The sequence below is a fragment of the Adiantum capillus-veneris genome, chromosome 24, assembly GCF_014529385.1.
Source record: "Adiantum capillus-veneris isolate H3 chromosome 24, ASM1452938v2, whole genome shotgun sequence".
Lineage (NCBI taxonomy): Eukaryota > Viridiplantae > Streptophyta > Polypodiopsida > Polypodiales > Pteridaceae > Adiantum > Adiantum capillus-veneris.
In genome coordinates, this window is record NC_140954.1 from 108,178,517 (window position 1) to 108,191,616 (window position 13,100).

Here is a 13,100-nt window from a genome sequence, read left to right on the forward strand (position 1 = left end):
TGCTATTGTGATTGGACTCACGTGTTATGTTTCTCATGGTAGCATCACTACAAGACTAGGATCACCACATCGCTTAGCCTTAGACTAAAGAGTTGTTGACCTAGGGCTTTGCTGGATCGGGGGTGTTGCCTAGGTTTTTTTTTTTTTTTGCGCGTCAGGGGTTGAATGACCTATACGACTAACGCGTCGGGGATTTTACCTTGGGTTTGCCTAAACACCTGGTGTTGGGCATCGAAGAGGTGTGGCACCTAAACTGATATGGTTGGTGTTGATACCCTACCACGTGTTTGGTACTTGGGATCCTTTCAGAGCTCGGGTTCATGGAGGGAGGCAAAGCGGCCTCAGCCTATGTCTGGCTCAGGTAGGTTGGAGGTGTTCTGGCTCGCTCTTGCTGGCTCGCTCCCAACGAAGTGAAAGTCTCTCTATCCGCAGTAGAGCAGAAGTGCATGGGTGGACCGGTCGATCCATACACAGGGTCCGGTGCTCTGCTAGTTATTTTGTCATAAACTTTTTGATGTTATGGTATACCCAAATGTTGTCATTGCATTAATACATGGTTGCTTGTTTCATTTAGACGAGGCATTTAAAGGTTCTCTGTTGTCATTTTCTCATGTTTTTGTGCACTCTATTTCACCCTCCACTATATTCTCTCTCTCTCTCTCTCTCTCTCTCTCTCTCTCTCTCTCTCTCTCTCTCTCTTCCCGCAACGTGGTGTACACATATATTTACCCTCCACAATGTTATATTTTTCTTGAGTACTCTTTCATTCATAACACCCATTCAGGGGTAGCACTAGTTGCTAGGTACCTCTGGATGCAGTCCGGCTCATGGCCTAAACTCCCCTATGCAAATGCTTCCACAACTCTAATGTATATTGAAAATTGTATATTTTGTGCATAGGACCCGTACCTTCACCTGGTATCCGGGCAATGCTTAAGGTTATGGGGAGAGCCTAAAGCCTAATACTAGTCGGGCTAGTTATGCATCATGCACGCATTCATGCATACTGTTTGAGAAAAGATATTGTATTCATGTTGCATCTATAAGTGACATTGGTTGATGGTACTTGTTTGACTTGTCTTCTTGAGTGGAAGTGTTTGGTTTGAATTATGGTAAAGTTGTTGAAGTGTTCAAACAAGTCATTGTAATTTCTTTGAATGTTTGTTTTGTAGTAACAAATGGCTCCCAGAGTGACGTCTGAATGCTTTAGCCAGGGGAATGAGATTTTGGCCATAGTGTTCAACAATATGGCAACATGGTTGTCTAGGGATGAATGGGAACTCTTTTACTTAGAAATCGGGACCAAAGTGTTTGGCATGCCAGGAAGCACAACTTGTTGGAAGAGTGTTGACCGTAGTTACCTTACCCGTCACCAAGAACCCTTCCATCAATTCTTCATCTATATTGATAACAGTCTAAGAGACTGGTCTGCCAACCTTCGGCTACTTCAAATCAAAATATGGTTAGGCATAGAAGACATGTTTCTACTACTTTTTTGCAATGCGCTCCCAAATGTTAAGGATTTCCAAAGTTGCTAAGAAGTTTGGAGCTCTTGCAGCAGTTGTCATAGGAAAAGAGAAGTTGGAAGATAAATTCAGACCACGTTGTTGCTACCCTATTATGAGAGTCAAAGAATATTTAGAGAATTAGCTCCAAGACACCCAAAATATTGTATTGAATCATAAAAATCAAATTTTGATAAATAGAAGAAGCGTAGACTCAGTTTTGGTTCACATGTGTACTAAGTTTTCTCTCTCTCATTGTCTTGTTTTAGATGGATCTTCTTAATTGTCTAGATGAACTCCCAAGTGACTTTGCACAAAGAGTCTTTTTCAATTATGCGGTTGGATTCAGTCTCCATTGGGGAATTGAAGTGGTTCGAGTTTCAAAGGGGATTAGAGATTACCTTGTATCCAACACTTACATAGCATGGGAATTATATGTTGAAGCTCAGCTTGAACATCAAACACAAGTGCCTGATAGGTTTATGACCAACCCACAGTTTTAGTGAAGGAAAAGATCCAAGAAGGCAATGTTAAAGTGCAATGATATGTTCTTTACCTTAATTTATGCTTTTTTGGACATACCGAGTCGTGAACTCATACTTACTAAGAAGGCCCTTATGCTAAACCAAAGATATGGCTTTTGTGAGAAGGTCATAATCAGAGTATGGAAGAAGTCAAATGGCGGCAACCAATTCTATTATGTACCCTAGGATTGGTTCAATAGAGTCTATGGACCTATTCTCAAATACAACCCTCACAATGTCACCATTACCTTTGATGACTACGAGAAACCAAGGTGCATTGGTGACTTTGCTCAAGCACAACCAATGGCAGTGAACTCAAGTAGATATTTCTACAGAAATGATGTAAATTAATGACATGCTCATGTAAACTACTCTAACGGATTATCACCCAAGGATGTATCACGGGGGGAAGAATGGTACGAAAAGAAAGACGTGACTTTTGGTGCACAAGTTGAAGTTCTAAACTTTGACACCCGAGATGTGAACAAATATTGGGGTAGAACCTTAGTTGTAGGAACCAAGAATTGGTTCATTGGACCCTTTTGTATTTATGTAAACACTATGTACCTTTTTTGTCTTCTGCAGTTATAAAAATTTGATTTTGATATAACACATATTGTTTTGAAATATAATATTTGAGTTTGAATCTTGGTTTTATCATTCTAACTAACTTGAGTGACGGGGTGTGTGTGTAGATGACTGACATCTTACCTCGAGGAATATGGACGGATGTACTCTCTTGCCTTATGGTGGAAGAGCATTTCCAAACTAGAGTGGAAGTACAAAGACTTGTCAATACCAGCATAACGGGGAAGATAAGAAAAGGTTGACGTCTACAGATTTCATTGCATCTAATATCTTCCGAGCTTGGTATCATTATGTTGCAGGGAACCCCAAGTTTAGACCACCTGAGCATAAACACTTGTTTGTTGGGAGTATCGAGTGGATACAATTGAAGTTGGGAACGGAGATTGTAGTCACTAATCAGATATTATACATAAATGCTTATGAACTTACCCTAAGAACGACAAAGAAAACATGGATGGCCACAAACATACTTCCTTTAGTAATGGCTATTGGATGCTTTGACATTGTTATGTTTAATGTATGGGGCTGGCAATGCAAAAACAACGATCGACATTCCTTTAGCCCGGTATCTTGGAAGCTGTTCTTTGACTTATTTGGAAAGTCACTAATCTACAATCCTCGCAATGTAAAAACTTTATAAAATGCCTACAATAGACCGCAGTGCCTTGCAAATTGTGGAAGTATACACAACTTAGCTAGATGGGACACACCAGATGTGTTTCCAAAAGAATCTACCTACTTGATGATTATTTCGAGTACAAGAAGGCAATTGTTCACACCAAAATGGGGATACCAGTGACAAACAAATCCCTTACTCAAGTATGGTATGAGTCACACGCCAACGAAGAGATGTTCCAGCCAAGTATCACAAAGGATTATTGGAATCACCCATCCGACATACTCAAAGAAAGGAACAACTATACTCCATTGGTGGAAGGATGTCACAATGGATATTACCGAGTGCATTATGTCAGAGCCATTACGATTTATTAGAAACTTTCAAGACACTTTTAGATTATCCAAAAACACAAAGTTTTATGATATAGAAATTGGATTAATTTATCTCCTATTTTCTTCTCCTATTTTCTTCTCATCTTATCTTTAAATGTCTAATCTATTTGATTTAAGGATTTTAAGTGGAATAGAATATTTTACTAAGTGTGACCTTGGTTGATATGGTGCAGTAAGTTACCATGCCTCTTAGAGGAAATGCGGCTATTGCCAACATAAATGCGCCTATTGTTCCTCAACACACCATCATCTATAGAGACATCTATGCTATACTTTTCAAGTCTCAACCTAGAAATTTTAGCGGGGAAGGCAAGGATGTAGGCAACGTTCTTGAAGATTGGATTGAGCGCATGGATGACTACTTTGACTTGGCTCATTTGTTTGTAGTAAACAAATCTATCATCATTAAGTTCAAACTAGAGAAAACAACCAAGCGTTGGTGGAAAGACCATTGCACAAAAAACAATGTTGATCCTCATGCTGCAACTTGGGATTACCTTAAAACCCATCTCAAGAAGAACTATGAGAACAAAGTCTATCATTCAGACTGTATGAATGAGTTTCTTGACTGTACTCAAGGATCCAGAGATCTAGAATCATATTATCAACATTTCTTAATCCTTGTCAAGTATGCTCCAGCAGGGATGACTCAAGAGTTCAAGGTAGCTTGATTCACGTCAAGGTTACATAATCCTATGAAGACTAGAATCCAGAGTCTTTGTCTTACCAATTTTGCAGACATCCTTGATGCAGGCAAACCTATTGAAATAGAGTTATCTACTACCAGAAAGAGAAAACCAAAACATGTTCCTGTTCGTGAAGTCAAAAGACCTCATCTCGAGGAGGAACAAAGATCTAGAAATTCACAGCAAAGAAAAGAGAACTTATTATGTATGAAAGCTAGACAGGTTATTTGTGCTACACTTGTCTTGATCCTAGTATCAATCCAGGATTGTCCATTTAACAATTCAAGCTTCAGAGGATTGGTGGACAATTATGAACATAGAAACTTCAATCCAGATTAGAACTTTTCCACAATGGTGGCCTCTTGTGTATCCCTCACTGTAAACTCTCCATCTTTCTCATTAGAAGCATTCAAAACTTAGTGTTCTCACTTGCATCTTCTTCATTTGAATTATTCCCCTTTGGGATCTGTGGCTTAAGTTGATTAGGTGATCTATGACCTCTTTTCTCTATCTGTTTCTCTCAATTCCTTCTCTAAATCTCTTGGCACTTATAAGACCTCGAGGGTTTAAATTTCTTCTTCCATGGTAATCTTCATAAGTACATTTTTACCATCTTCATTAGATTTACTAAGCACGTAATTGACTTTGATCCCATCTACCTTCAATATTTCATCTTGTAAGTGAAATGGTGGGTAAATCAATGTAGCTGTCATGCTTGTGATTGCACCATATAAATATATAGCCAGGTAGATGACAGAGATAGCTCCATACACAATATAGAATGATAACTTACTTGATTTTTTGTCAATAATTGGAGACGGCTTACAGGCTTTGGATAGTGGCCATATGTACATCACTTCCTTGCACTATAAGTAGTGTCCCTTACATTTTTTCCTTTTGTATGGACATCCATTGCATCATACAAAATGATTTATAGTATCGTATGTTCTTTCTTTTCTACACTTTTTTAATCAACTCATGAAAACTAAATGGATTTTAACTATTTCTCATAGATGGTTTTAGAGAAGTACAAAAATACAAAGGAGGAAACAAAGTAATAGTCTTTTGAATCAAATGATTATTTAAAATGACCTCGTCAATCTTCAAGAGATCTATATTAAAATCTTGCACCTTTGTTGTAAAGCCCTTGGTGGGAGTGCCTTGGAATAGTCCTCCCAACCTCCCTTTATACAGCCCCCTGGGCCTCATTCCCTATCCACACTAGCAGCCGGCCCCTTGGGCCTGGTCCTTGACCACTGAGATTTATGCCCTTGGCATGACATTACTCCCCCCTTGAAGAAGTGTTTTCTTCCTCGAAAACAAGAGTAGTGATACACTAATGTGCTCCACAGTGGCATCCTTCATGGATCTAGCTGTGCATTTGATTGGAGCATGGTTTTGTGGGAGGTTCAACAAAACCATGAATAATATCCCGATTTTCCACATTGTTGTTCCTTTGCAATCATCTTGGTGTAACCATCTTATATACAACATAGCGTATAAACTTCATTAAGAACTCACTTGAGTATGCTTAACGAGTTATCACAACCAAGATGTACCTGAAAGAGTACCTCTTTCACTTTCCATGAAAGTAGCTTGCTGATTTAACTCATCAGCCAAGTTTAAGTCCTTGACTTGTTATCTTCTTGTATCAGTAAACAACCTCACCATAACCAGTGGTCAAGGTTGAGAACCTGGATTATACTTGAAGAGACTAAACCTAGTCACAAACTTGCTTTAACTTACAGTAAGAAAACTCCAACTATGCTTACTAATTGGATTGCTTGGTGCTAACGTACGCACTTTGCATATCCTTTAGCACAAGCTTACACTTTGTAATCTGCCTATCCCCGCGGATACTGACTGTAGCATAACTGTTGTAATCTGCATATCCCCTTGGATACTGACAGTAGCATAAATGTTGTAATGTGCCTATCACCTTGGATACTGACAGTAGTGAGGTGTCGGATTCCCCACGGTTTACAAACAGTCTTCCAAATGACTGGTATACAGGGATCACAATGTTATACAACATTGCTAAGAAAATGACAATGTCATGAGAATAACCATCTTGGTTAACTTGAAAGATCCACAAGCACCCAAACCTAGCCATGACCTCTATTGGTGATTGGTAGATCCAAACATAATCTTAGAGAGATACTACAATTGAGTGAAAAATTCTTCATAGCACTAAGGTGATGAGTATGCATGCCGCTCCAAATTAGTCTTTGCTAAACACTAGGGCCCATAACACCTAGTGTGCATGCATTTAGCAAAAAACAGATCCAAACCTGTATATGCATAACCATGCTTGCCACCAATACTTATGGCCAATGTGATGCTTTTAGCACACATTAAAGAGGAGTGTAAATAGTTCTGAAAAGAAACTAAATACTTTCTGCTGCAATTATTTGCGAGCCTTGCTAAAACATTTTAACCATAATAGAAGGTGAAGCATTAATCACTTCTAGGGACAAAAATGAAAACTTTTCATTAACAACTCATAGCCTTGCTATATGCATAAACAACCGTCCGTTAAGGTTGTTGAGTGGTACTTGTACTGTACCAAGTTGTTGTAAGTATCCGACAATTTCTGGCCACTGAGGTTTTTCTTGATACGATGTGTAGTAAATGGTCTAGAAAACGGATTTGACCAGCACCTAGGGACATCGTTACGACACATAATTGAAGTAGCGGTGCCAGTGTCAGTCCCAGAGACTCTTACTCTCCACATGTGGAATATGTCTCAGGTAAGGATGTCTAAAAAAAGAACATCCTTTAAGTAAAGATGTGGAGCATGGACAATGAGGGTCTTTTTCACACACATCGGTTGCATGTTTTCAGCTTATCCTATAAGCATACGATAGTATGTGTGTACAATGCTCTCATAGAGAGAGATACCATGAGTGACATCTTAACCCACCTACCTTGTAGTGAGCGTGATTGTATTAGGGTGACTTAAATACTGCACTTTTCCTGTGTTTAAACATAAAAAACTGTTTTAAGATATCAGTCACTCACCTTGTCTTTGACAAGGTAATTAGTATTATATCAGAAGCATAAATAGTAATGATATGAAATTATGTCATTCTCACTAGCATGCCATGCACACAGAGGTGTAAGTCCAGGGCAACATTGAGTGCCTACAAAAATTGAGCCGATACCAAAAGTTCCTTGCACAATCGGGCATGGATACATCACAAGTTGCCGTTGTCGTACGTAATTTGTGAGCTTATATCTGCACGTTGTTGAATACCAAGAATTGTGTGCCAATGTCATTGATTTGAAGTCAATGGAAGGATCTTGGCATGAGTTTGACGCCTTGCGTCTCATAAATGTTGTCAAAGCACTTTGCTTTGTACAATAGGCAATCCTTGCCAACTTAAAAAAATATAAAAAGACATGAAAACTTCAAATTGTCTATCCTGATTGTCTTGCTGCGGTGAGGTTTCTTGAGTTTTCAAAATAAATATTGCTTGAATTTGGCTCTTAGCCATACCTCTGATGGAAGAGAATGTTGTGGTATGCACCATATACACCCTCTTGTGACGGAAAAACTTGCTATTTAGCATATTCCAAACCTTTGGAAACCACTATGCCAAATTTCAAAAGGGAAGCCGTGCTTCACATAAGTAATCATGGAATGTTGGTGCTCATAACGAATAGATGCTCGCGTTGACACACATGTGTCGAAGTAGAGAAGAATCAACCCTGTCTAAATTTCATAAAGAATCAAAGCAGCACTGGAACATGCATGATATCTTGATTGAATATGTTGTAATGAGCAAGCTATTGTATCTTATACAAATAACTAAAAGGGTTATCTGAAAGGGTAGATAACCACTAGAGAGCATGCAAAAAACAATTGATTGACTACTTAGTATCAAATTCCATAAAAAGCCCTATGAATCCAGTACCCGGGGACAATGTTTTTGTTGATGTTGTCCCATACAATTGAAATATAACTTTTTCAATTTGGCTTTCTTAAAGTCTACTATTGAAAGTCTCCTCTTTGCCACATTGGTAGAGACTGGTTCAAGGACTACCACAGGTGTAGATACTGTAGCGTATGGGATGCACGAGATGATCAACTCCATAGGTGAACCACCTTTGTAGCAATCAATTAGATGCGAACTGCTAATTTTTATAACCGTTTATCAAACTTTTTAAAGTCACGTCTTGTGACATATTCTTTATCATCGATTAAATTCTTGTGACATATTCTTTATCATCGATTAAATTACTAGTATCCTCCAAAATTTCAAGCACACTCTGAGGAGGAGGAGTAGATTCTCTTGAAGGGAGTTCAAAGTCAAAAAAATGATTCTCTAGAAGTTTTTCATGTAGAGAATGGAATGAGGAATCCGTAATGGGTTTGTTTGGTGCTAGCAAATAAAGGGAAGAATACATGGACATCAAAAAGCTCATAGCCATACGATTTATCATCGACTCCAATAATTATCCGTGCTAATTAGGTCCGTAATCTTAATTCAAAGATGTAAGAGTGTCCACACAATCAAGTTGTGCTTGAACATGTGAAGAATTGAACCCGAATACCCAAGACATTCTTGGATCCGTGATTGTATTGAGGTTCCACGTTACTTGTTTTCATCCAACTAGCAAGCCGTTCCAAGTGGAAGGTGCATCAATGAGCTTCCTACCAAACAAAATTGATTTCCAAGTAGCAATGCTTTAAGACTCCAAAAGTGGACACCAAATTTTAGCAATTGTAGAAAATCGGCTTGCTGATGATGTGCCAAAATTTGTGCCAGACCCTCCTGAACCAAATCCTTTGAGGATGCAGGCTTGAAGTCCATGGGCACTTACCCTAATTTTAAAAAGATTCTTGCCCCAAGGTCAAAGGCCTCTGGCCGCCTGGGTGTGCAAAAAAACATCTTCAAGGGATGGTGATGGTGTAGCAGAAAAACTATGCAGAGGTTGCAAATGATGAAGCTCCTCCTGTGATGCTTGCCGGCGGGCTGCAACCCTTTGACGTGAATCCCGTGGCTTAGCAGCACGCATTGTTCTTGTTATGGATATGGGATTTGTATGTTTATTACTCAAGTGCTCATTAGGAGCTATGGTCATTTTATGTCGGCCGACCAATGTGTACTCTTTTTTTAGCATTAAAGAATCTATAAATGAAATACGTGCAAGAGGGAAATGCTCACTCTTGCAAGGGGGGAGATTGCACCCAGTGCTTGTGTGTTTCTTCTCTCCTCTCCTCTCTTCTCTCTTGACGTGTTGGTGTGGCACTCCGCTCTAGGAGGCACATCTGCACGTTCTTCCTCGCTCTATCGTGATCTCTATCTCTCTCTGTTCATGTATCATGTGATTATGTGCTCATAAGATTGCCAAGTATGCTAATCAGTCTGTTTTATAGCTTTTAATATGGCTTTTGATACATTATTGTTAGTATTTGCAGGGTCCACCGTGCAGCCATCACCCACTTCCACTCCAGCTACACACATAGACAAACATGAGCTCGCTGAGAGAAATGGAGGCTTGAGGCAAAAGCCATGCAGTGGCATACTGTCACAAACGCATGGCGTCTCTTATTCTCACAATCACCAGACAAAAACTACACCATCGCATTTGCTGCAGCACACCTTCCTCACATCAACCTCAATGATTACCCTCCTGACGTTACCCTAAAACTTTTCCATCATCACCCACATTGACCACAACAAATCCACCCTTGTTGATCACCTTCTTGAACCCACAGGATCATAAAGAAGGGCCATGGATAGCCTCAATGTCTCGACAAGCTCCAGGTCAAAAGGGAAATAGGCAATAACTATGAAGGCACAAACTGCAACAATGTTCTATAATTATATGAGGGAAAATGCTGATGAATCAAGTTGCACTTCTCCTCTTGCAGGAAGATCCTATCTTTTGACTCTTATTGACACACAAGGCCATGTGGACTTTAGTTATGAGGATGCAGTACAGGGTGTGCAAGCTCACACCGTGGCTAATTTTTATTTAGCATTTGAGGCTGATCTGACTATCATTTCAGTTATTCATAAACTAGCTACACGAGGGCAACCAACCCGATGCTTAATCACTACCATGTATCTATCACCAAAGAGACCAGTGGAGCACTCGGGATGGGATTCAGATTTGAGAAATGTGGAATAGGTTTATTATTGGCTTTATTATTGGAGAGGGTACTTGGTAGCTGATCGAGGCTACCGATTTAATCTTGGAGAGTTGACTAGGTATGCAGGTGGATAGTGTGGCTTTTTAGTTGATAAAACAGCATGTGACGTATTACTCATCTTTGTCCTAGCTTCAAGAGGTTTGCAATGAATCATTGTTTTGCTAATGCAAGCAGAATTCTTGCCTAAACACTAAAGGTGCATATATGCTACACGACTCGTGCTCAAAAGAGTGGTTTACTTGGAAGAAAGTTGATAATCAAGCCTTTTCAAATGTTTTTTTTTTTTTAATGAGGAGGTTGGCCTTTAGTAAGCTACAATGAGTTCGGGACAATATGAAAAGAATTCATTTGTGCCCCCAAGGTAACCTCCAAACAGAGTATTCACAGAGTACCTCCCTAAACTTCCTTTTTTGTTGCAGCGAAAAATATTCAACAAGCTAGGGACGATGCCTTGAGCTTCTCAATGGCTTTACTAGTTATGGATTGCATTAGTGTGTCATCTGTTTGTGGAATAATAGCACAAGAGCCTAGGAATCTTGGGGTTGTAATGGGCTAGGATTTTTAGTTGGCTTTTATAGCCTTTTGATAGCAGGTGGCACTTGCTTTTGAATTTTGGGTTGACCCTTCGAGTATTTTTTTAACGAAGTTGACATTGTTGGTGATGTTTTGTCACGAAGTGTGGTTTCTTAGGTTTGCTCCACATAGATTTTTTTCACCAACAACTTGAGCAGGATATACACAACAAGAGATGTGTGTTTCAGCTCTTCTTTGCTTTCCACGGATGTTGGAGAAGGTGGTAGAGCCTGATTTAGTAATACTTTTACCCATTTTGAAAGCTTGTGCTGGCATGAGTGTGCTAAAGTGGGGCAGGCTTCTATATGACAATGTCATCAGGAATGGAATAGAGTCATATTTAGGAGCTGGGAACACCCTTATTGACATGTATGCAAGGTGCGGGTTGAGCACATAGAAAACTATTCTTTTGAATTTTACTAAACAATACCGTGTGCTTGACCCAATTGAAGCACCATACTTGGAATTTTTGGCAGGGGCTCCCTCGCAAATACGCCAGAGTTTGAAGCCAACTACTTTAGTAGCCCTGCTTTTGACCTATCCTAATATTTCTACATTGAGTGTGGCCTCACTTTATCTAGCAACCGATATCCACTAATCATCTTAATCTTGTAAACCACCCTGTAAATTTAGATAACACCCCTCTTATCCGCTCGTGTGCACTTCTAGCTGTCTACTTTCATTCTCTTTTCTTGGCAAACACTCTTTGCATCAATTTTTTCCTTCATGGTGTTTAAAATGTTAATGCATTTGATATGCAGTTATTAACGTCTTCTTAAATTTAACAAAAAATTGTTTTAGTGCTTTGTCTTTGAGAAATACTTCTGTAGGTAAAGTTAAATACAAGGCTATCATATCAGAGAATCTTACAATATGCAATTTCTTCATACATTTTGATAATATCCCTCTAGCAAAAATCATTTCAATCACCCCTGGTTAGTAAGCTCTTTCTATGTAATATTAGATGGATAACTTGTGTGATGACTAACCTTAACAAGTCTCATTATCCTCTGCACTTTGTATTAACAAGCTTCATACATGAGCAACACTATTTTCCTTCTAGTGATTTGAAATTTCTCCCAACACACTAGTTGAGACATTGTGCATTGTTATAGCAAGGATCTTATCGGCTAGACTGCATTGGACTAGCAAAATTTCTCCACATCTTAGAGCTCCTACGTCTGAAGAGGGCAAGACTCTCCGCTCCACACCATGTTATGGATACTTATGGTTATTGACACGTGTATTAGAATGCTTACGCCTCGTGAGGTTGGACTCTTCGCTTTGCAAACTGTCATGGAAATTTATGGATGTGGATACATGTGTACTAGAGTGCCTACACCTGGGCAGGTAGGACTCTCCGTGGTTACATTATATGTGGAACAAGCCCACCACATTTGGTATGGATTGATATGAAAGGATACGATGGATTGGTATGGATTGATATGAAAGGATACGATGGATTGGTATGGCAAGGTGGAAGGGCAGCAAATGGTGGTCTTTTGGAACAACATTTTGGGCCAATGTTGCACTCCACACCTATGCATATTTACTTCATTTTATGCACTCCCATCACACCATACACATATTCCACATTTTTCCAGTTTTAAATTGCTTATACTAATCATTGTTGCTCTTTTGGTTTTTAGTTACTCATTGTGCTTTGCAGGAATGTACCTACCGTCTTGTACTTCGCACTCAACTTCACCACTTATGTACCTCGCAACTGAGGGCAGTTGCTTTTTCAACCCGAAAGTATGTCATGGATATGGGATCTGTATATTTATTACTCAAGTGCTCATTAGGAGCTATGGTCATTTTATGTCGGCCTGTGCACTTATGTCGCACGTGTCAATGCAAGGAACTTGCAATACACCGTGTGCGAGCCACAAATGGCTCCAAGCACACAACAAGCCTAAACTAATAAGCTCAAAGATGGCAATGGTGTGTCACTAACCACTCTACGCTTGCTGTCATGGAGGATTCCTTGCCGCGAAGAAGAGGGAGACGCTGCTACGCCGCGCTCAACCGCTTCTCCGCCGTCGTGCCT

General features: G+C 39.6%; 1 non-coding gene across 1 annotated transcript; it reads left to right on the forward strand.

Moving 5' to 3' along the window:
* Positions 1-11,425: 11,425 nt before the first annotated feature.
* Positions 11,426-11,545, forward strand: LOC147426920 (U5 spliceosomal RNA). Its single transcript, XR_015186325.1, has one exon. It is a non-coding gene; the product is annotated as a U5 spliceosomal RNA (small nuclear RNA).
* The last annotated feature ends 1,555 nt before the right edge of the window (positions 11,546-13,100 follow it).